The sequence below is a fragment of the Vanellus vanellus genome (assembly GCF_965231255.1).
Source record: "Vanellus vanellus genome assembly, chromosome: 11".
Classification (NCBI taxonomy): domain Eukaryota; kingdom Metazoa; phylum Chordata; class Aves; order Charadriiformes; family Charadriidae; genus Vanellus; species Vanellus vanellus.
In genome coordinates, this window is record NC_138916.1 from 7915916 (window position 1) to 7938048 (window position 22133).

Sequence of the window (22133 nt, forward strand, 5' to 3'; positions counted from 1 at the left end):
TTATATAAAAGAAGTCAAAGACTTAGTTTGCTGAGAAAACCATCTCAAAACTTCTTATGACCCAAGAAATAAAACTTTCAAGGAATTGATTTGTTTGACTTACAGGTAAGTGATTTAAACTCTTTAGAATTAAAAAAAAAAAATAAAAAAATCAATAGTCCATCCCTTAAGTATCTTGCGGAGATTGTGGATTTTCTGGTAAAGGACATTGAATTGGAAATTAATCTGCTTGTGGGGATCTATCTATTGTTCTTAGACATGTACACATTACTGAAAAGAAAAAGGAAAAAAACCTAACATATTTTCAATCACTACAAATTTTAAATCATCAAAATATTAGGAAAACCTTTCCAAGTCTTGTCTTTATTGATTTTTCCTTTCACGTAAGTTTTTCCGTTAATAAAGTCCTAGTTTTATTGGTTCCATCACAACTACTTAGTAATGAGACCTGGCAAAAAATAAAGCAGCAATAACTTTGATGCTTAATTTCCAAATTAACGAAAAACTATGGTACAAAAATTTAAAGACAAGAAAAACTTTCTTATTTAGCTGGATAGACACACTTTCTAGAAAGTAGCTTATTAAAAACACACGGTCTTTCTAATTGTCATCTGTAGATGAGTAAAGTTTTAAACACAGGACAAAAGGACCTTTCTTGGAGAACCAGAAATTAGTATTTGGTGGCCGAGACATTCCAGTTTTATTCAGAGGCATAGGGCAGGTAATCTAAATAAGTTAAAGGCCAGCTGAGCTGCTCGTACCAATTTAGCTAAAGCCCATCCGAGATGAACACAGCTTTTTCTAGTTTAGATAGCTGAAGTAATCAAAGACTATTCAGCATAGAAACTCAGGTGAGCTGAAGTTAAGGATTATTAAAATAACTTTGGTTCTTAGATGAAATGGTAATTCATATGCGACATCTATTTCATATGAAGTTGCTACTGACATTTGTTCATTCAGTCTCCAACATGTTGGATCATTTTCTCAAGATTTTTCTTTATGAAATGCAGCTGAAAATCGGAAGGCAAAATTGGCTGTATCTGAAACATGTTCAAACTAATCGGAAGTGGTAGTTTAGTATTTTATGTAATGACAGACTATACGTGATTAGACACCTACACTAGCAGTTTTGCCAGGTGTGAAAGGGTTAAACTGCATACTAACATACAAACAAATTATACGAAGAAGAAACAGCTCAGAAAAGACGCATAGTTTTGTCACATTTGTGGAAAACTTGCACGTGTAAGTTGGAACAGCCCTCAGGGCTGTTAAACCTCTACAGCTGGCAATTACACAGCAAATCGCTCTCCGACCCTGGCAATACTCTAAGGGGTAGACTGTAATATAGAGACTTTCTCAAGATCTCAAACCCATTTGCCACAAGAAGTCTTCCTTCGTAACACAGGGCTTCAACTTTTGATTTCTCAGGCAGGCAAACTTGCTTCACAGTATTACCCACCTACACGCATCTAATACAGCGGCAGCGTACTGGCAGTTTTGAAACCGGTCTGCCTGAAACTTCTCCTCCTCCTCTGGAGACTACAGGACCTAGAGCAGAAGCAACCTTCTGATGATACTCGAGTCCCTGCCACTTTATCCCCTTGCTCCAGACAGAATAGGTGCAATCAACTTCATCACAACCGCCATCAACATAAAACCACCTGCCCTCTCACAATACCAAACACCCTTATTCGTATGATCAGTACTTATCACTGCCGTTCTACTGCTCCTATCGCTCCCAGTTCTCGCTGCTGCCATCACCATACTACTAACAGACCGAAATCTAAATACCACATTCTTCGACCCTGCTGGAGGAGGTGACCCAGTCCTATACCAACATCTATTCTGATTTTTCGGCCACCCAGAAGTTTATATCTTAATTTTACCAGGCTTCGGAATCATTTCACACGTAGTAACATACTATGCTGGCAAAAAAGAACCATTCGGCTATATAGGAATAGTATGAGCTATACTGTCAATTGGGTTCCTAGGCTTTATCGTCTGAGCCCACCACATATTCACTGTGGGAATGGACGTAGACACTCGAGCCTACTTTACATCCGCCACTATAATTATTGCTATCCCAACCGGTATCAAAGTATTCAGCTGACTAGCAACACTACACGGGGGTGCAGGACTAGCTGCAAGCAAAAACCTGCAGATACTGGTATAATATTTCTTATTTTAATTCATACCCTCTTCTCCAGTCCAGTATTTTCCACCAGCACAGCTGTACTTCCACTGATGCTTCCATATTCATCTTCCTTTCCATTTTGCTCACCAAGCCACCGCGGCCCTCTGCATTTCTCCAGTCTTCCTCAATACCTTCCTAAATACCTAGCCCTCCCTAAATTACTCTAAATAAATAAGTGTTCTATATTAGGTTTTCAGAGTGACAACACACAGAGTAAAGCAAGGAAAATTACATCATTGTCTGGAAATCTATACTTGCAGAACACACTGAAAGTTTTATTAGGCTATTCTAACCTTTTTGCTCTTTTTTTTTTTTTTGTCAAGTCCATTTTGAAAGCAGACTTCAAGAACACAAATGTCTTGCTGCCATTTGTTTCTTTGAGCATCATGCTCTTGTATAGCACAATTTTTTTGTAATTTTTGATGAAATACTGGATGTATTTAGGATCAAACACAGCAAAAAGCTTCCCTCGTAAAACAATCTTTATTATTCCACGCTAGCGGGTCTTTACAAGCCATATAAGCAAAGCGAGGAAATTTCTTGCTACAGGGAGTTCTGTGTTGGAGCTAGTAGTCCAGAAACTGAGACTAAGACAAACGGCACTTGGCTTCCGTTTGCATTTTTTATGAGCTCACATTTGGTCATGTCTACCATATTTATTTCTATGCTATTTAATATTTCTACTTCTGATCCTCTACAACATCAACAGCTCTGCTGTAGCAATAAACACGCTGTTTCCATGTCCATTAAAGTCAACAGCCTTAAGTCTTGATTAAGCTGAAGCACGATTACATAAATTGGAAATCATTAGCCTGTTACTTTAAAAATAAACACATTCTGCCTCAAAGGCGGCACTAACATAAAATGACCATTTCACACTAATTTAGTTTACCCTGTGAAACCATTAGGTGGTTTCTCATAGTATAAAACTAGATAAATTTGTCTATCTGAACCTAAAAATGAGAAAATATTGCTTTTCAAGTTCTTTCTCATAAATTTAAGAGCAAAATTTTGCCTTCAGGTTGTACATGTGTTGCAGTTTAAAAGGAAAGAAAAAAAAGAAAAGGGGAGGGGGAGGGGAGAAAAGGCAACTGTAAGCTGAATCCCAGATCCATCAAGCTCTTGCAGAGCAAGAGATGTTTTATGCTGACACCTTATCTGTCATGTACACTGCGCAACTTTCTCGTTCAGATGCGTTTGTTACATGTAATCTGTGCTGCTAGTTGGGTTGTCAGGCATTTAAATAGGAGGAGGACGGCTGGAAGTTTTCTTTCTGGTTCTAAGTGCTTATTAGCCCAGACTCATCTAACCACCTTTAATAAGTTTTTACGCTACCCACAAAACTGCTAAATACTTTTAGTTCGATGCACAATTTTGATTTTTTTTTCTTTAATACTTTTTGTTCTGGAAGAATATCTATTACACATTCAGAGCACACTTATAAGAGCTTTGAGAAAGACTGATTTGCTCCATAATGCTGCCTATATAACAAACATACCACACAGAAATGCTTGAAGATTCTTCCCCCCCCCCCCCCCCCCCAAAAAAAAAGCCAAGTAAAAGCACTTGTGAAAGGCCAAATATTGAACAAGATTTGTCACATCACTGATGTTCAACATAGTGTCTCATGCATTACTGAGAATCTGAAAAAAGCCTTTCTTGTTTTAGATGGCATGCATTGATGATTTCTCTCAACGTGTATAGTTTCCATAGGAATTATAAAATATAAGTAACTTGACTCAAGCCTCTTTTTAGAGTGCCTGAGAGAATTAGATTTCCTACCTTGGAAATAAGAAAACACTTTTCTTGAGCTTTCTTTGTAGTACTATCTATTCTTCACCCAAGGACGGATGAATCTCCCTGCCTGATGAGAGCCTGAACCAATACTTCTCCCACACAATTGCAACGGCAGTTTAGAAGAAGAAAAGTTTTTGTAATAGGGTACAGTTCTTCAGCCATTCTTTCTAGAACTCTAAGGTTACACTGTCTGCACTTTGAGAACTAAAGAATCGTTTTTTGTTACACTAGAGATACAGATTTTTAAACCCAGTTAAGGAAACCAGTTCTGTTTGGAATATTGTATTGATCTGACTCGCATCAGAAAAAGTAACAATTGCTTTAGCATAATTGTATCAGACAATTCCACTGTGTAAATACCCATCATAAAAACATCTAAGATCCACGGTTCATGAGAAGTTTTCAGTTGTCCTCAACTGAGAAAGGTTAAAACCCCCACTGAGCTGAAGGAAGTCACGCAGCAGCCTAACATTTCCCTTTGCAGAATGGCATAGCTGAACCTGCTGCTGAGGACGACAAATGGCCACAAAAGTAGAAAACTATGCAACACTGGAAAGTTTAGAGAAGAACCAAATTTCACAGTTATTAATCAGACCCTTTCAGTCTCTTGAGCTTTATTCATGTCAGATTTTTTTAATTTATTCCTATGTTTACTATTCCAGTTTGCTATTCCTTTTTAATTTTTTTCTCTATTGTGATGAAGGTTTATTTTTTAAGCCAAACTTTAATTACTGTCCATCTCTGTCCAGGTATTACAGGGAAACTTATTTTCCGACTTCAGCATATTGGCTGGAAAGAAAAGTGCTTTTTTTAAGGTACAACCAAATATTGTTTAAGACAAATACATCGGAACAGATGCCCTTTCTTCTGAAATGTGTGACCCATATAAAATATTCTACCTGAATAAATTCCATGCTTCCTTAAGATATGTGGGATTCTTAGGCATTATACAGACAGAAATATGTATATATTTACAACAAAAGAAATTGAGAAAGTCTTAATTGAGAAATTGAGAAAGTCTTAATCTATACTTTCTGAAAAAAAAATCTTCAGGGAGAGATTGTAATTTCTGCAGAATTAATTTTCATATATTTATATTCATATACATTAACATTTGAAAAAACCTTTATAAAATTGTTAGCCATATATATTAAGAATCTTTTGTTGTATTTTCATAAGTCTAAGTGGTTTATTTATGCACAAAACTATAATTTCCCATTCAGCATAAAAATTTAAGTAGAGAGTAAGTCAAGAAATAAGATTTGTGAAAAGCTAGTCTTAGCTGTGCACTTCAAGTGGTATAAAAATCCAATATTTAATTTTTGACAGTGCTCTCAATGCTGGGTGTGGTTTTGTTTTTAAACAGCACACGAAACTTTCCTCTTCAAAAGGCTTTTAAAATAGGGTACTCGTTCAACAGAGATGTGTGGTACCCTAAAACAGGTTTTGTGTGGTCAGAAAGTAAATGGCTAAATGTTTTTCAGAATCAATACTATTATGTTGGAAGGTGCAAAAAAAGATCATGGGACTTCGGATTCAGTGGATCTGTACTTTGGAAGGAATAGATCACTCCAAGCAGGACATCTAAAACACATATGCATCACTGTGGCCAAGTCAATGGGACACTCACTGGCCAGTCTAGCTGAAAACTGTTATTCATGCATTTAGAAGGTTCTCCTACTGTTCCTACAAAGTAAAATAATCTTTTCTGTAAGTTCCAGTAGTGTTTCTTCTATCTGAAAGACTGAAATTGTCAACAGTTGCCTGCTTACATCCCATGAGCTGATAGGTGAAGGCATTTGTTCTTTTTAAAGGAATACTGCCTATATCTTTTCAAAAGCCGCTTACTCTTGCCCTGAGAGAGGAAAAAAGAAAACCAATGTGGAATCTCAGTGCATAATGAGCAGTGTACTTTGCCATCGCTGCCCGGGGAACAGTGCTGGCAGCATCCCTCGCCACAGCGGCCTGCAGAGATGACAGGTGAGTTAAAGTGTCTCTTTGGTTTCGGCAGTGCCAAGATGAGAATTATTTAATACGCTGAAGAATTCAGTTCCATCACCAACACCTGAGTTTCATTTTTTCATGCCTCAAAACAGAATATCTTTTTTGGTGATAATTTGAAAAAAAAAACCCAAAACCAAAACAAAACCCCCTTACATATCCTTTGTAAGTTGTGGTGGTTGTCAGAGACTTGGGCAAGAAAATCTGGCAAAAACTATATAGGTGGAACATAAGCCGAGGATATAAAATGGTTTGGCAGAGAGAAAAATTCCCTGCAGGGTTTATAATAAAAACAATAATACGTAAACATTAAATAGAGCGGTGTAGGGGAAAAAGCAATTACTCTAACAGAGTATTAGTTACTATGGCAAGCTTTTTAAAAAACAGACTTAACTGCCAAAAACAATTAAGCAGATTGTCTTGCTGCTCCTCAAACAAAGGAATTTGTGAGATATTTCATTAAGGCTTTGTGCTTTCTCCAAGAACTAGCAAAATTAACAAGGTCAACTTGAGTACAGCAAGGATTACTCTTCAGCCAGTATCTTAACACGATTCTTAATACTCTTTTTTTTTTTTTTTAATCTCCCTCTCGTCAAAGCATTTCTTCCCAAGGGCCCTTTTTACAGCGTGCCAGATTGTTCGGTGCCCTCTGTTTCACCCTGCAGCCATAAGCACTTCTCCTGCTGGCACCACCAGAGACAGAAAGCGCCAGGTTTACCTCCCGTTGAAACCATGTCACACTGACGTAGCTGAAAGGAGGGGCTCAGGGTACCAAGAGCTATTTGGAGGCAGTCGTTCCACTACAGAGAATGTGAGACTTAGTTGAATTCTTATTTCAACTTTTTTTTTTTTTTCTGAATATGCCAGATCCTGGGGTAGAAGGGTATGTTGTGTAGTGGAAGTGAGTAATTCAGCAGGGAGTCCCTTAGGGGAGCAGCTGTTGGATAACACTTAAGGAGAAACCAAGTTTAGTAAAGGCCTTTAAATTTATTCCCCCCCCCCAAAGCCTATTTATTACTGAGTAGTTCAGAAGATTTTGTTTAAACCTAACCACTGGTTCATCCCCCCAGCCGCCCCCATCAGACTACTGCCTGAACACAGTTTCAGGTGCAGCAACTTTTTCTGAGCAGTCTCGGGCTGAGACTTTACATGTTGGCGCAAAGTTGTTAATATTCTTGGCTGGCTTCTGGTTTTTACAGATACATTTCTTGCAAGGACAAAACACCTCTTACAGGACATGCTCTTGCAGGAGCAAAGGTAGCCACAGCCAGAGAGAAGTCAGCGCCCAAACTTCCATTTGTCATGCAGGTAATAGTAAGTAACACAACGGTTTAGTGCACAATTCCAGAATTGTGCATTTGCTGTTTGTAGAAGAGGTGCATTTTAAAGAGGTTTTCTAAACAGACCTCTTGGATACTGCAGGCTTAAAGCTGGAGTATAACCTCCAATAAATTATAGGTAATGCAACACCTTATAGTGCTTCTTAAATGATATAGAACACGGACAGAACTATTTCATTGGAGTCCCTGAAGAACCCGGAATGGAAAGACATAGCAGCGAAGATGAGGCATATTTGCCAACTGCAGAGTTACCAGAGATTAAATTTATTTATTATCAAGGACCAAATTGTGTTGTATTTTCACAGATAATGAGACACTTATGATAAGACTGAAGCTTCAGCAGCTGTACTAACAGCATTCTGGAATCTCACAAATCATTTTTTTCCCAAATTACATTTTACTTTGATGAAAGAGATGAGAGAAACCTTACTTCTCTGCTAATATACGTCATTTATTTGTATATGCACTCTCAGAAGATCATATAAAACATGAATATAATTGTCTATGTGAATGCATCATTGTACAACTTATGCTCTCAGTACTGTATTCCTTTTGGCTTTTCAAAATGAGAACATTTTTAAAATTTGCTAAAAATCCAGTCTGTTCTTCTACAAATAGTGTTTAATATAACAAAACCTAAAAACAACAGAAAAAGATCAATTGCTTTGAGATGTAGACATCACGAAGTTTCTAGTGTTTTAGGGAAGTCAACACTTAAGTAATAATTGTTATTATGGGACAAGGTATAAATTGTTCATGTTGGTCAACGAAACAATTCTTCTAATCCATTGGGTACAAACGTGCATTGTTAATGAGTAGTTTGTTAGCTTTAGTAATGTCAAAGTGTTCTGACTATCCAATTCAACGAAATTACTGCCTGAGAAAGGCATGTGCTAGGCACACATTTCACATAAAAGTGCTTGTTAATGTCATTTGTTGTTAGAATTACAGCAACCTACTCAACCAACATAGGCAATACAGGGGTTAATTACCAATTTTAAGCAAAAGAAAAGAAGGATTGGGTAATTTATAGAAATTAACCAGTTACATGCATGATCATAACTTTCTTCCCAGAAGCTGAAGGGAAGATGTGGGACCAGTCACACCACCAACTGAAGCGAGCAGGGCTTTTTGGATATCTAATGATGTTAATTCCCATGAATCAAAGCAACTAGATGTCTCCAGAAGGGAAAAAAAGAGAAAAGAAGTATATTGTTGTGCTGAACAGGCACCCACTGCCTCCATAGAAGCTGTGAACCGCGTTTTAGTCTTCAGGCTAGTGAAATGTACGATGCCCTCACATCACTCATCTAACTCAGGAGATGCTGTAGTAAGTTTGCAAGAGCAGTTCCACTGGGTATGCTCTATCACAAAATGGTTACGTATGAAAATATTTCTGTTCTTTCATTTTGCCCCATTTTGGAGCTGAAGCTATTCAGGCGGCTCTTCCAGCGACACGTGAAGTGGGCAGATGCAGGAACGTGCCTGAAGAGCCATATAGTGAATACATGTTTGAACTTTTAAAGACAACCCCCTACTATACAGCAATAATGATTCTGCCTTAGTAATGTAACAGTCTCTAACCGTTAGGCTGGTGAAATGTTACTGAGGTTGGAACAGTAACTTTGTAAGCTTCAATAATTTAGAAACAATGCAAAAAATCTGCTATTCTGCTTGTGTTTCTTACCCAGCCCGAGTTCTTACAGCGTTAGCCATTCAGACGGAGTTCTGAAGGCTGCTGGTACTTATCACCCCTTCTTTTTTCTTTAGTATCATTTTGCATTAACAACTAGAGAGGATCACAACCTTTTTGAAACTAATCTCTCTCTGATTTCCGCAGGACGCAGAGATACTGCCCCTGAAGCGCATCCCCAGGCATCCTGCTGCAGGGGCCGCTGCACCCCAGGTCCCAGGAAAATCAGGTCCGCACACTGCTTGGGAGCTAAGCCTGTGCTTCGTGGTTTTTTGTTTGGTTGTTGTTTTTTTTTTTTTGTTTGTTTGTTTGTTTTTTTTTTGGAGGAGGGGCGTTGTTTGTTTTTAAGAAAAGCGTTTACTGTAAGTGTTCTGCTGGTATTAAACATAAGGGATATTTTTGCTTTGGATGTAGAGGTAGAAGCTGATAGAAAAGCATATTGTTCACCTAAGATAGGACTGAAATAAACACACTCTGAAACGTAATTATTAAATAATCTTTCAAATGCGATCTATGCAACTAAAGGAAAACTATAGTCCCTCATCCCCTCTTCCCAGATAAAGCTATTGGAGCAATACATCGTTTTTAATGAGATTTTATGGCATTCTGTAATTGTTTCTTATCTCAATTTTATTACTAGTTATTTTGTTTTCTGCTCTGTGTGTGTATATATAAACAAACCTGGTTTTTATATTTACATTTTCAGTTGATTGTTGATAGATAAGTACAGTAGCCTAGACATTCATGGAAATTCCTTACACAGCACGCGTACTGTTCTGGAGGAGAGTAAGCTCTAAATTAAGCTAAAATCTACATTGGCATTGCACTGCTGGAGAGCCAAAATTTATCCAAAAAGAGATGCCCACTCTATGTAATTCAGGACATGGATAAGCCTCATAGTCTATTCCCCTTGATTATCAGACTGCAAAGGGAAGGATGTCTATCACGCTACTCTCAAAGAACCTACCATGATTTTTATTTTTTTTTTTTTTTCCCCAGAAACCCATCAAAAATTGCTTTTTTGATCGAAGTCTAGGGGAACATTCCAATTTGTTCTTAAAAAATGTTAGGATTTAAAGACTAGAGAACTGTAACTGAACAAGTTTTCCCCTACTTTATTTTAGTTTAACAAGTGCTTCCCCTTGCCCGCTTCATTTCCCGAAAAACGCTTGGCTAGTTCTGCCTGGAAAAAAAAGAGCAGAACACACACAGCAAAAATGACAAAGAGAACCCAAGTGAAAATATTACGGCTTATACTTGTTAACCACTTTCGTTCTTTGCACGTCTACACGCAGCTCAGGTAACTCCATTCTTTCAACTCTCCTGCCCATTGAGATGGCTCCGCTAGCCACGAACTGAGGACAATCCACGAGAGGAGAACAGTAGAAAACAGCAGGCTTTTTGCTGCCCCAGGTATTCAAGCTCCAGCAGAGACTCTGCCAGCCTGCATATTAAAGCTCCGCTCCAAGGGGGTTTATTCTAGACAATTCATAAACATCTTGCTACAGACCTTCACAGGGGAATTTTATCTGACACACTCTGAGGGAAAAAAAACCACACAAAACACACAAACCAAACAACACACAGGGCTCACCATGAATTATAAATTTGGATGTATTCAGTTATAACAAGAAAAATTCTATATTTCAGCAGTTCTGGTTTTCCTCCCACTCCAATATTTTCACTCCCATTCCCTTCTTTACTTTCTATGATAGTTTTGGAAGGTGTAGCAAGAAGGCAGAATTACTTGGTTTGTTTTTTTCCCTTTCAAAATGAGAACCTAATCTAATACTGTTAGTAGTGCACAGAACTTTCCTAAAAACAAGACACAAAAAATTTAAGTGGCACTTCACGTGTAAAAGTAATAGAAAAGAACTGTCGCAGCTGCATGCATAGTGATGCACAATTCTGTGCTAGATCAAATAAAGTTCTTTCATGCAAGGATTTTTCCACTAACCCTTTCCAGTTTTTAATACTATTTTCCTCGGTTTTCTTCAAGCATCCTTTCAGTTTTTATTCTTTTCTAGGCCTGTATTTCTTTTAACACTACTCACTCTTATATTTTTTCAAAAGACTATTTGACAAGATATTTTAGTTCTCATCATTTCCTCTCATTTCAGATCCCTGTTGCGAAACCACTTCCCTTCTGGACATACAAAAGAACATCAGAAATTACCATTTTCCTCAGTAGTACAGTTGAAGCAAATAGTACTTTAAAAGCTTGATCCTACCTTCCTGACATGGATAACTACCTTCCTCCATGCTATTTAGCTAGAGGAACTTCTCCCAGAAGAGGAGTCAAATCAAACAGCTTTTGGATACACAAGTAGAGCTCAACTGTCTCACGGCTCAAACATTTACGCCAAGAAATTATGTTTTTATCTCATGGCCTCACGGAGCACCGGTGCCTTCGGTTACCAGCACTGCCAATTAACTTTACATTTTGGCTTTTTTTATAGACGTTAGGAAAGGTTGTAGAAACTTCATACAAAGTCCCCAAGAGATGTCTTGCTGCAGAACAACAGGAGCTCCGTATCCGAGCGAGCAAACCACACGGTCCTCTGCATCAATGCCTGAGTTGCAGCAAAGACCTTTAAAGTGTAGGACAGACCAGTGGTTTGTATACAGTGACCAAAAGCCTTTGCAATACGCCCAAACATTTCAGTTCTCACCTACCTTTGCCACCATGCACTGACACAATAGCAGAGAGGCAGCAGCCCAGTTATCTGGCACAGGTTTTGTAACTATTCAGGCAGGTAACACCGCTCCAGTATGGGAACAAGACGTCAGCAAGGCTAAAATGAACTGAAGTTCACTAAAGTCACCTCTAGTCAGAAATCTGAACTCACAAGTTGAAGCCCTTTTCATCTTTGAATTGTGTAACATTTAAAAAGCACTTCTAGAATTTAAATTGCCTCCTCTTAATAATTTTATGTTTTCCTCCTCTGAAGCTACTTTTCAGAACACAGAAGGACCCGAGAGCTCCCCGTGTCTGGACATTTTGAGGCATCAGTTATTTTCATTCTGACCAAGAGGTGATTTTGTGTAACTTCTCAGCTGTTGAAGGGGAACCTGCCTTCTTTCCATTAAATATTCCCCGCCCCAAAATAAAATTAAATGGCAGTCTCTCATTGATTTAATAAAAAGAAAATCTTAGCCAATACACTTGTCTCACCCACAAGTATTTCTGAAGATCTAAGCATCAAATTAAAGTGCTGCCTTTTCGACTGGAAAAAGGAAGAACAATGCTAGAAGCCTGTGCATTACTAACTTTGATTTAGGTAATTCAATACTATTTTCCTCTCTGAAAATTATTCTAACCTCTTTCTTTCTTCTCTTCTCCTTATCAGCTAAATGATAAATAGGCTTAACAGGCCGTGCAAATGGCAATCAGACAGGGGGTGAAATGATGGACTTTCCATTAACTGTATTAGCACAATGTGTTTTTGGAATTTCAAGAGGAAGCTATAAGCACATTGAGCTATTACAGGCTACTTCAATAAATCACACAGCATTTTATTTAATTAAGTCCCTTTTAATAGCAACGTTAAAGATACGGATAGAAGTGTCGTTAGTATGACCAGATTTGATATACTATACAATCTGTTTTTTTTAATTTTTTTTCTATCCCACCTGAATAAAAATAACAGTTTATGACAAAAATAGGACTTGATCCTTTGATTCAGAACATGTTATGATTGGTAGCACGTATTTTACATCATGGGGCTCCTGTTCTGACAGCTTCCACTCCCTCTCCTGCTGTTACTCTTTTTCCAAGGCTTAGGGCATTACAAGTATCGAGGACTAATAGTAATTAGCATAGCACAGGCAGCACTATATGCATCAGAGATTTCTGTGCAAGAGTAAATTCTGTAACTGAAGATAACAGCTTTGAAGGAACGAAGATAATTTTGCTTTACCAAGACAGGGGTACAGAAGAGAGTAAAGTGAGCATTCAGAGTATGCATTATTAGTCAACAAATAGTATATGACCTTCTCTTTTTAATTTATTTTTTTTAAATTATTCTTTTTACTATGAGGATAGTCAAACACTGGAACAAGTTCCCTGAAGTGGTGGATCTCCATTCCATAAAAGATGATGGACTGATCACCATCTTAGTTATTTCAGGAAAGACTACAAGGGGCCAGGAAGAAACGGGGGGAAAAAGATCAGAGCTGCTGTAAGGAATGGGAAGGATTAGGAAGCTAATGCAAATCCAGAGCATATCTGCAGCCTTCATTTCAGGACACACAAATAGCAGAGAACCCGTCCCTCTGCCAGGGCCTGGGATCATGTCCCTGGGAGCCGACATCCAGGGAGCTGGGAAAGGTGGTGCTGGGGAGTTAGCAAATAAGCCTGGAAATTTAAACCCTGGAATAGAAAAAGCCCACAAAACTAATGATACTCCATTCCCCTGTAAGGAATGGGACTGATTGTGGTAAAAAAGGCAGTTAATACAGTGAACCAAGGCTACGTATATTAGAATTGTACTGAAATGACTCTCAACTCCCCATTTCCTGGTTGTTTTTTTTTTTGAAGACCGTGATATTAGAGAAGGATAGGAGATGCCACTGACCAACCTCAACCCTGTATTAAAGTTTTTAGCTGCCATTAAGCAAAATACACTACAAACCAGAATTTTTAATATCCTGGAACCTGATCTTATTATGGCATCTACCAAGTTATCCCTCCTTGATTTGTAATATTTCTAATTATATTTAGTCTGTGAAAAATTGTAGGTAGCCACTTGTTTGGAGAAAAAGTATGCTGTCTGGCCAAGATGTACGCAGAAGCTACAGTTTACCAAAATGCATAAGCTATTTTAACAAATCCTCTTGGACAGCATCAGAGAGTAATCTCATTTCAGTACAGCACAGCCATTCTAGTCCTCCTCAACCCAAATGCAGGACCTCTCATGAACTCTTCTTCACATATGGGAAAGTTTCCAACAAAGTGGTCTTTTGATCATGTCCAAAGGAAAGGGTGTATCCAAAGATACTCTAATGAGTTGTGGGGTTTTTTTGTCATGTCCAGCTGGTAAAGCATTATTTAGACTTAATTATTATGCCGACATTACTATTACTTTAGTCTGTATTGTATTAGCTCCTGGTGGCATCCCCGTGTCTGGATTATGTTCCCCAAAAGACCCTCCTGCAATCATTCTGTTGTCCTCAGAAAAAATCCAGAGTCTGATTCTTCTTTCTTTTACTGGAGACCATGACTCCTTACACATCACGTTAAGAGTGGTGTAAAATCTCCAGAAGTAGACAAAGGCTGGGTTAACAGTACGCGCGCATACATTTCAAATTGCTAGCCGCAGCCCTTCTCTGCTTCAGCAGAGGATCACGTTAACAATTATGAAATAGTCAAACACAGTGGGCAGCTTATTACGTGTTAGGAAGGACCTGCCATTTAAATGGACTAATGAGCCTACGATGGCTATAGACAAATGTCTATGACATTTACTAGCTTTAAGGTGGCAAACAGCTTCCCTCCTAAGTGCTGGAGTAACAGTTAAAATGAAAATGCAATTCATTTGCCAAATCAGAATGAAAACTATTTCTTAAAGAACTGCAAATGAAATCCAACTTCAGTCATCACTTGAAGCCAAACACTCCACAATTAGGTTTCCCCACAAAAACTGAAAAGGCAAGTTAAATCTTAACTGTATACAACCGGGGAGTTTCTCCTCCTCATCATTAAACAGCTGGCCTTGCAGCTTTTGCACCGCAAGCAAAATGGGAATTAACGTCCCTGCCAGGGACATTTTGTAAATAAAGCACAGGCTGCAATATTCTAGAAGCTAAAACTACTTTTTTTTGTCACGTACTGCATCTTAGAAGTACTACAGCGAAAACCCCTTAAGTCTCAATTCTCTAGTCTTTCCTGTTGAATTCTCTCTAAAAGAATAAAACATGGGCTGTAAATATTTAACTGAGAGACAAAAGAGTTTTCAAATTTTAGTAAGAACACGTGTAACCCCCTCCACTCCCCTCATTCTATTTTCAAAGGTATGCCGAGGTTCATTGTCAAACGTGAAACATTTATGGGAACATTCAGTGAGAAACTATTCAGGTGTGAAAAGGAACAACGGAACACAGATATCACAGAAAAAACAGGTGGAGCTTCAACCTTGAAGTTACATGGGCCAGAACAGCTGAAGAGCTGCACCATCTATGGTGTTCTGCTTGTGGCTGTCCACCCAGGGCACGGATGTGTCACAGACGGTGCCCTCGTTGCTTGTGGGCACCAAGCGCGACGACGACTGCCCCGACAGACCGAGGTAGCTGCAGCATCACCCAGCTGAGAACCACTGCCTAGACAGAGTCCTCCTGCTGCTGCAAGTACCAGATCACTTTGAGCACGAAGAGTTTTTCATACCACTTAATATTGGACACCAAATGCAAGTGATCAATTTACCCGCTGAAGATGACAAACGCTGTGTAAATAAGAAAAGCTTTACAGCATTTATGTGTGCAGAGTGAAAATTTCAAAGTATTATGTGACAATTTCAAAGTATTACACGGTAAGATCACATTACAGGATAACAGCACCACCAGCAACATCCACAATATACTGTGGAAACTCTGCAGCCATTTAATTCAGGAAACCTCACGAACATAAACAATTTAGTTAAAGTAGAGCTATGGACAGCTACAACTACATCTTGTTCAATTAACAGCAAAAACGTGTAACCCATTAACAGGGATTTTGAGCTAGAACTAGCCGTTACATTTATTCACTTCCAGTCTTCTTTCATAAACAGCAGTATGACAGCAGGCAACAGTAGGAGTAACAGCAACTGAGCTGTTTCCTCAACCAATTTTAAGCCACCATGGTGTCTTACAGAAGAAAAGGGCCTCTGAAGTATGGTATTTTTGTCACCACACTTTTTTGGAAACAATCAGATTCTCCCCAAGTTAGCAGGCCACAGCAGCCCATAGATTAAAATTCATATAGACTCTTAAAAAATGAGGGAACAGCTTCACTGTGGCTAGCATGAGTGTCATGCTATCTGGTCAGAAGATTCTCAGGATGGCTGAAGTTGGAAGGGACCCCCAGAGGTCACCTTGTCCACCCCCCCGCTCAAGCAGGGCCACCTAGAGCCAGTTGACCACAACCGCATCCAGGTGGCTTTTGAATACCTCCAAAGACAGAGTCCACAACCTCCCTGGGCAACCTCACAGTAAACAAGTGTTTTGTGATGCTCAGAGGGAACCTCCTGTGCTTCAATTTGTGCCTATTGCCTCCCCCAATTATGACTGCACAAGAACCTGGCTCCATCTTCTTTGCACCCTCCCTTCTGGTAGTTTCTTTTTACATATACAATATGTGTGTATATATAAACACTAAAAGATCCCTGGAGCCTTCTCTTCTCCAGGCTAAACAGTCCCAGCTCTCTCAGCCTGTCCTCACAGGAGAGATGCCCCAGTCCCTTCACCATCTTTGTAGCCATTTGCTGGACTCTAACACGTCCACGTCTCTCTCGTACTGAGAACTGGAAATAGTCCTCCAGGTGTGGCTTCACCAGTGCTGAGTAGAGGGGAAGGATCCCCTCGTTGACCAGTGGACAACAGTTTGCCAAGTGCAGCCCCGGAGACCGTTACAGCCGCCTTTGCCACAAGGGCACACTGCTAGCTCTCATTCAGCTCAGTGAATCGGGAGTGTTTCCTGCCGAGACCTTCAGGAGGTGGTCTGATGGCTACACAAAGCACAGCAGGAAGGTTTCCTTTCGCCCTATTAAAGTACGAAAAAAGTGAGGAGAAGCAAGCCATTTCACAAGGCCTGATGGACACGGCCACATACCCACAGGGCAGCTTCTTCTTACCATGGTAATTTGCCTTCTATTAGTGCTGAGGAAAACATAATTTATACTTTAGAATCACAAACAATTATTTTCAGATGTAGATTAAAGGTATGCATGGTGACTCTTAATTACTGGGATTGAAAATAAACACAGTTTCACGTCTACGCTTAACTCAATTAGCTGTGCATTTAGCCACTGCACAGTTGAGCGGCACTGCTGTTCCAGAAATTATGACTGCACAAGATACACTTTTGCTCTTTCCCTCTTTTCAATACGCTTTTCTTTTCCCAAATACATTGGCAAGATTTCTCAAAGTATATTTCAACTGACACTGAAGAGGAAAACTCTGAGCAGCTACTACTGCAACACTCAGACTATTTACAGATTTCTCATTTTTATGCTCTTCTGAGATTTTCTTACAGAGTAGGCACTGCATTCACCCCATCTACCCAAAAAGTTAAAGAACGCTCATAGCATCCTCTTACTGTCTGGTCCAGAAACTGTTTCTAAAACAGTTTAGTAAAATATGAACCAGCAAACATTCCGTAAGGAGACCTGAACAAAACCACCGTACTCAAAATAAGTACAGCAATGTTATTAAACACACACCGGAAATGCAGATCAGGAAAGAAAAGAGTCTTTAAAATACACCAAAATTTGTCACTTTTTGCAATGGACCAAAACATTACAAAGTTTAAACAAGCCCAGATTTACGCATATTACCAGGAAATCTCTGACAATTTCAAAGGCATGCGAACATTAAAAAGAGTTCAGCAATATGTGAAGTATAATATTTCCTATAAAAATTGCAGGGAAGAAAAGCAGTCATTTATCACTTGGTAAAAGCTGATATTGTAACCATGAGATTGCTCACAGTGGCCGAGAAGCTTGCACTGACTCTACAGCCAGAAATTTCTTAGAAGAACATGAATCTGTTTAGGTCCTGAACACTCCTCAACAGTCCAGGAATTCTTCAGGTGTTTAAAAAAAAAAAAAAAAAAACACACAAAAAAAAACCACCAAAAAAACCACAAACCACAAAGCATCTTGTTCTATGGTTTAACCATGAGGTTTCAGCAACATACACCTGGATGCAGCTGCTGAGCAACAACAGGCTATTGCCAATTTGAGTCTGAACAACAGTATGATTAAGCAGACCATGCATTAGTAGGCAAACAGACAAAAAAGCATACAGAAAAAAGGGTAAAAGGGAATGACTACAGGGAAAGGTGGTTCCAAAAGGGCTAAATGGCCAGTGGCAACACTGTAGAGCATGCAAGTGAGGAAGTTCAGAGATGCAGGAAAAAATCTTACTGGTTCTTTCGATTGATAGAGAGACTCAGTCATGGCATGACTCTCTTATCCCCAAACCAGTCGTAATTAGCTACAAGTTTAGCATCCACAGATACTCGATGATGAGCATAAGACTCCCTCAGTTATTTACTTCCCAAATACACATATAGTTAAAAAATGGCTCATAATATTTAGAAGGTTCTCAAAAAGAATCTCTATTGTGGAATTAGTTTTCTTCTACATGTAAGTATAGGTAATTAAGTGATTTGCATAAGAAAACCTGTCCACAAATTAGAAGTTTTACTAGGAAGACTCACCTTGTGTATATTCATCTTTTACCAAGACATACAGAATGAAAACGTTACTTAAGACACCTTCTTTGGGGTCTCTCTCTCTCTCTCTCCTTATTCACTGGTCACAATATGGTTGTTCCTAATGCAAAGTAAACCTACCGACAAAACTATTTAGCCAACGTCATGCCCATAAACATAGGGCAATTAAATTCTGGAATGGTGCACACACCATAAGCAAATACTCTTCTCTGTAGTTATATTTATCTTTACATAACTCTGCACCAGAACCTCAGCATCCTTTTCCAAATATTTTTAGAACTTAACATTCACTAAGAATAAAATGATGCACAGATGGATCCCTGAATTTCATTGCCTCACTAAACACTGAAAATACCCGTTCATTCTAGTCAAGAGCAGAAGCATTTTTAGAATGTCCATTTTTTGCTTAACAGAAAGTGATTTCTTACTCAGCTGTGATTGCTGCAAGAAATATTACCTGATGTCATCACCCAAGATCAGTACAGAGACAGAAAAGCAGTCAGAGATAAGTAAATCTTAAATTTTCTTGGATTAAAACATTCTTTCTTCAGAAAAGGGACATTATTAAGATTTTTTTTAAATTAAGCGTAGACTTTTTCAATGCCTATGAGGCTACATGAAGGTATTTACAGAAGGTTCGAGATTTAATTTCTATTTTGTTAATATTAATCACTACTTTCTTAAGACAACTTAAAAAAATGAGGTGCTAAAAAGGGTTTTATAATAAATCATCCATTAAAATGTTAAAGCCTCAAGTGCTGAGAAGGCCAATTTTATTTTCTTAACTTCATATTCATAAATAATTACCCAACAGTCTAAACATGAGTTTTGTAACAGACATACCAGGTAGCTGAAATTACATTCAAACTAATCCTCTAAAGTGCTTATATTTGATCACAGCTCTACAGTGGGAACCTTATAATGCATGTCTATTTCTGTAGAACAAAAGAAGTAATTTTCCAGAATATATTCCCATGGCACAAATGTCAAAAGTCATCGCCTTCTCCTGAAGGAAAAACAATTTAGCAAAACAAAAAAGTTCTTCTATTTTAGAATTTGATTCAGATTACATCATTTAGACTATTTAAAAAATTGTATTGCCATACAGACATCGTATCGCTCTGGAGGAACATTCTGAGACAGTAAAAAAACCTAGCAGTACAGTTTACACAGCCTGTTCTTTAGGAAATTACTCTCTACTACACTGAATTCTTTCCTAAGGCCTGTTTCCAATTTTGTTTAGAAGAGATAATGGTTCGTGCAAAGGAAACATGAAAAATGAATTAACTGCAGGCTACTAACATCTATAAGAGTTCATAATCTCTTGCTGGATAAATTACATTAGAGCATCCTTTGGACATTTCCTCTGCTTTATTAGTCCATAAAGAAAACCCACAGTCCTGGATAAATGCCCAAGGCGCAAAATGGTGTGCCGAACCTGAGCGAGATGGCACAAATGCCACTCACCGCAGTGGAATCTAGATTCCTGTTCCACTGTCTATTCCTTCGCTTTCATAGCTGGCTGAGTAAGAACATCTGTTTGTAACCCCAAAAGCAGCCTTCAAAGCCACCACTGTTTTCTGAAAGAGGCAGCAAGTCTCAAAACATTAAGCCCATCACCTTAGCAGAAGGAACATGACAAAGGACCGCTTCTGCCAGCGCAACTGTCCCTGACAACTAAAGTGCCCGTGGACAACCTCCAGGTGTACAGGCAGCTCCGCGCTCCCTGCTGCCCCACCACTGGCAGCCAGGCTAAGCTTTTTGACGACTGAATTAATACTACACGTCTTCCTCTTCGCTAACTTCTATAAAAACACACTTCTTGTTTAGGAACTATGATGCTAGTTTTAAATCACAGCTAAGACATTTGAAGTTCTATAGTGAGGTTCTGCATGTCATTTTTCTTATAAAGCAGAAAAGCAATTCTCCGGAGCTTTGTGTCCGTGTCTGCACGGTGCCGGCTGCCCACAGTGACCATCTCCGCAGAGGTGCAGGGGGTGCACAGCACTTGCTGCGTCCAGCGCCCCATTCTGCACACTACACCATACGGGCCAGTCCCAGGCTGGGCTGCTCAGCACTCGACAGTCGGCCTCCATCAAACTCCTGAGACTTGGAGAGCACAAACTGGGGCAGGACTGCAGCATTCCAACAATGGCCACAGATTTGGATAGATCAGTTACACAATGCACTGTTTGTTAGTAACTTTGAATATGCATTCGACACTGCTACACGGTCCGATGTGAAAACTCCTGGAGAATGAATAAAAAAGGAAGGACTGCAACATTTGAGGAGCATCCTTTGGAGCGCAATATAGAGAGTGCGCCTCTCTGGGCAGCTCCCGTCTCTAAAGCAGGCTGCCGATTGTGAGGCAAGGCTCACCCCTAGTGGCTGGCTGGCACCGTCACACACGTAAGAGCTCAGAAAAAGACTGCGGCAGCTTATCAGGCTGCAGAAAAAACAGTAGCAAGTCTGATAAATCAAAAGGATTACTAAGAGGCTGTCAGAAGTCAAGCATGACTTTTGTATCAACTGCTTTGTGTTACATATGCACTGCATAGGAATTCTGCTGGAGAGCTCTCATTGCACAGGAGAAGCACCTTTGCCTGACAAAGGGAATCTAACACAAATTGCTCATCTGAATTACTCATTTTTAATTGAAATATTTATTATATATTCTTTCTTTCACGCTAAGGAAAAGCAAACCTCTTATTTTAAGAGATGTTTTTGTTCCAAAGACCAGTGATCGGCTTTGTTTTCCTTGTTTACCAAGAGCCGCCCAATTACACACACATTATCACAACATGATGAACAACCCTCTAGACCTTATGGTAAAACTATTTCTAATTTCTATGCGTAGAAGATCAAACCTTACCAGCTTCTGTGGCAGATAAGCATTCTGACCATCTTGGACTGTCCAATGGGTCCTGTGGGAGATGAACAAGACTTTGGTATGGGAACACACCTCCACTGCTAGCAGCAGAGCTCAGGCTTCGTGGTGGTGGCAGGTGTGTATGTGTATATGCAAAAAAACAGGCTTACAAGATACCTGGACAGGTAGAATAGTTTGCTAGGTTTTACATCTGAAGGTTAATTCTAGTAAGCTTCACTTGGTTACGTTCAGATCTGTTTTCTGTTTTCTTGAGGGGTTTTCAGAGTGTCCCTCCAGCTTCTACCACTGCAAAACTAGTTGCCCATGCTCAAACAATTCCTTTTTCTCTTTAAAGATTGAAATGGAGCACTGACGCACACAACAAAAACTTACACTCCTCTTTTTCCATTTCTGTGACATTTTGACCTAAACACACAGCTATTTTTGCATGGAAATATGTTGTCTTCTCTATATATGGCTTCATCAGTAGGAGAAAGTCAGAGCTAGTTGATTTGTATTTTTCATATTAAAAAACCAAGGATCACGCCTAGAAAGCATGAGTGGCATTTAATTCCTTCAGAATTGTTAAGTGCTTTGAAATCCACACGCACAAAGCCATACAAAGTACATCGGCCTCACAACTCACTAACTGCCACTGCTATACTTTAAAAAGCTACTGCCTACAGACCAGCGTAGCAAGGTCATCAGCAAACTTCTAACTAACCAACCAAAACAAAGGAGAAAGAGAAAAACACGTCAAAAGTTATGTCAGAGCAGTGCTTGTTATGAATTTAAATAAAATGTAG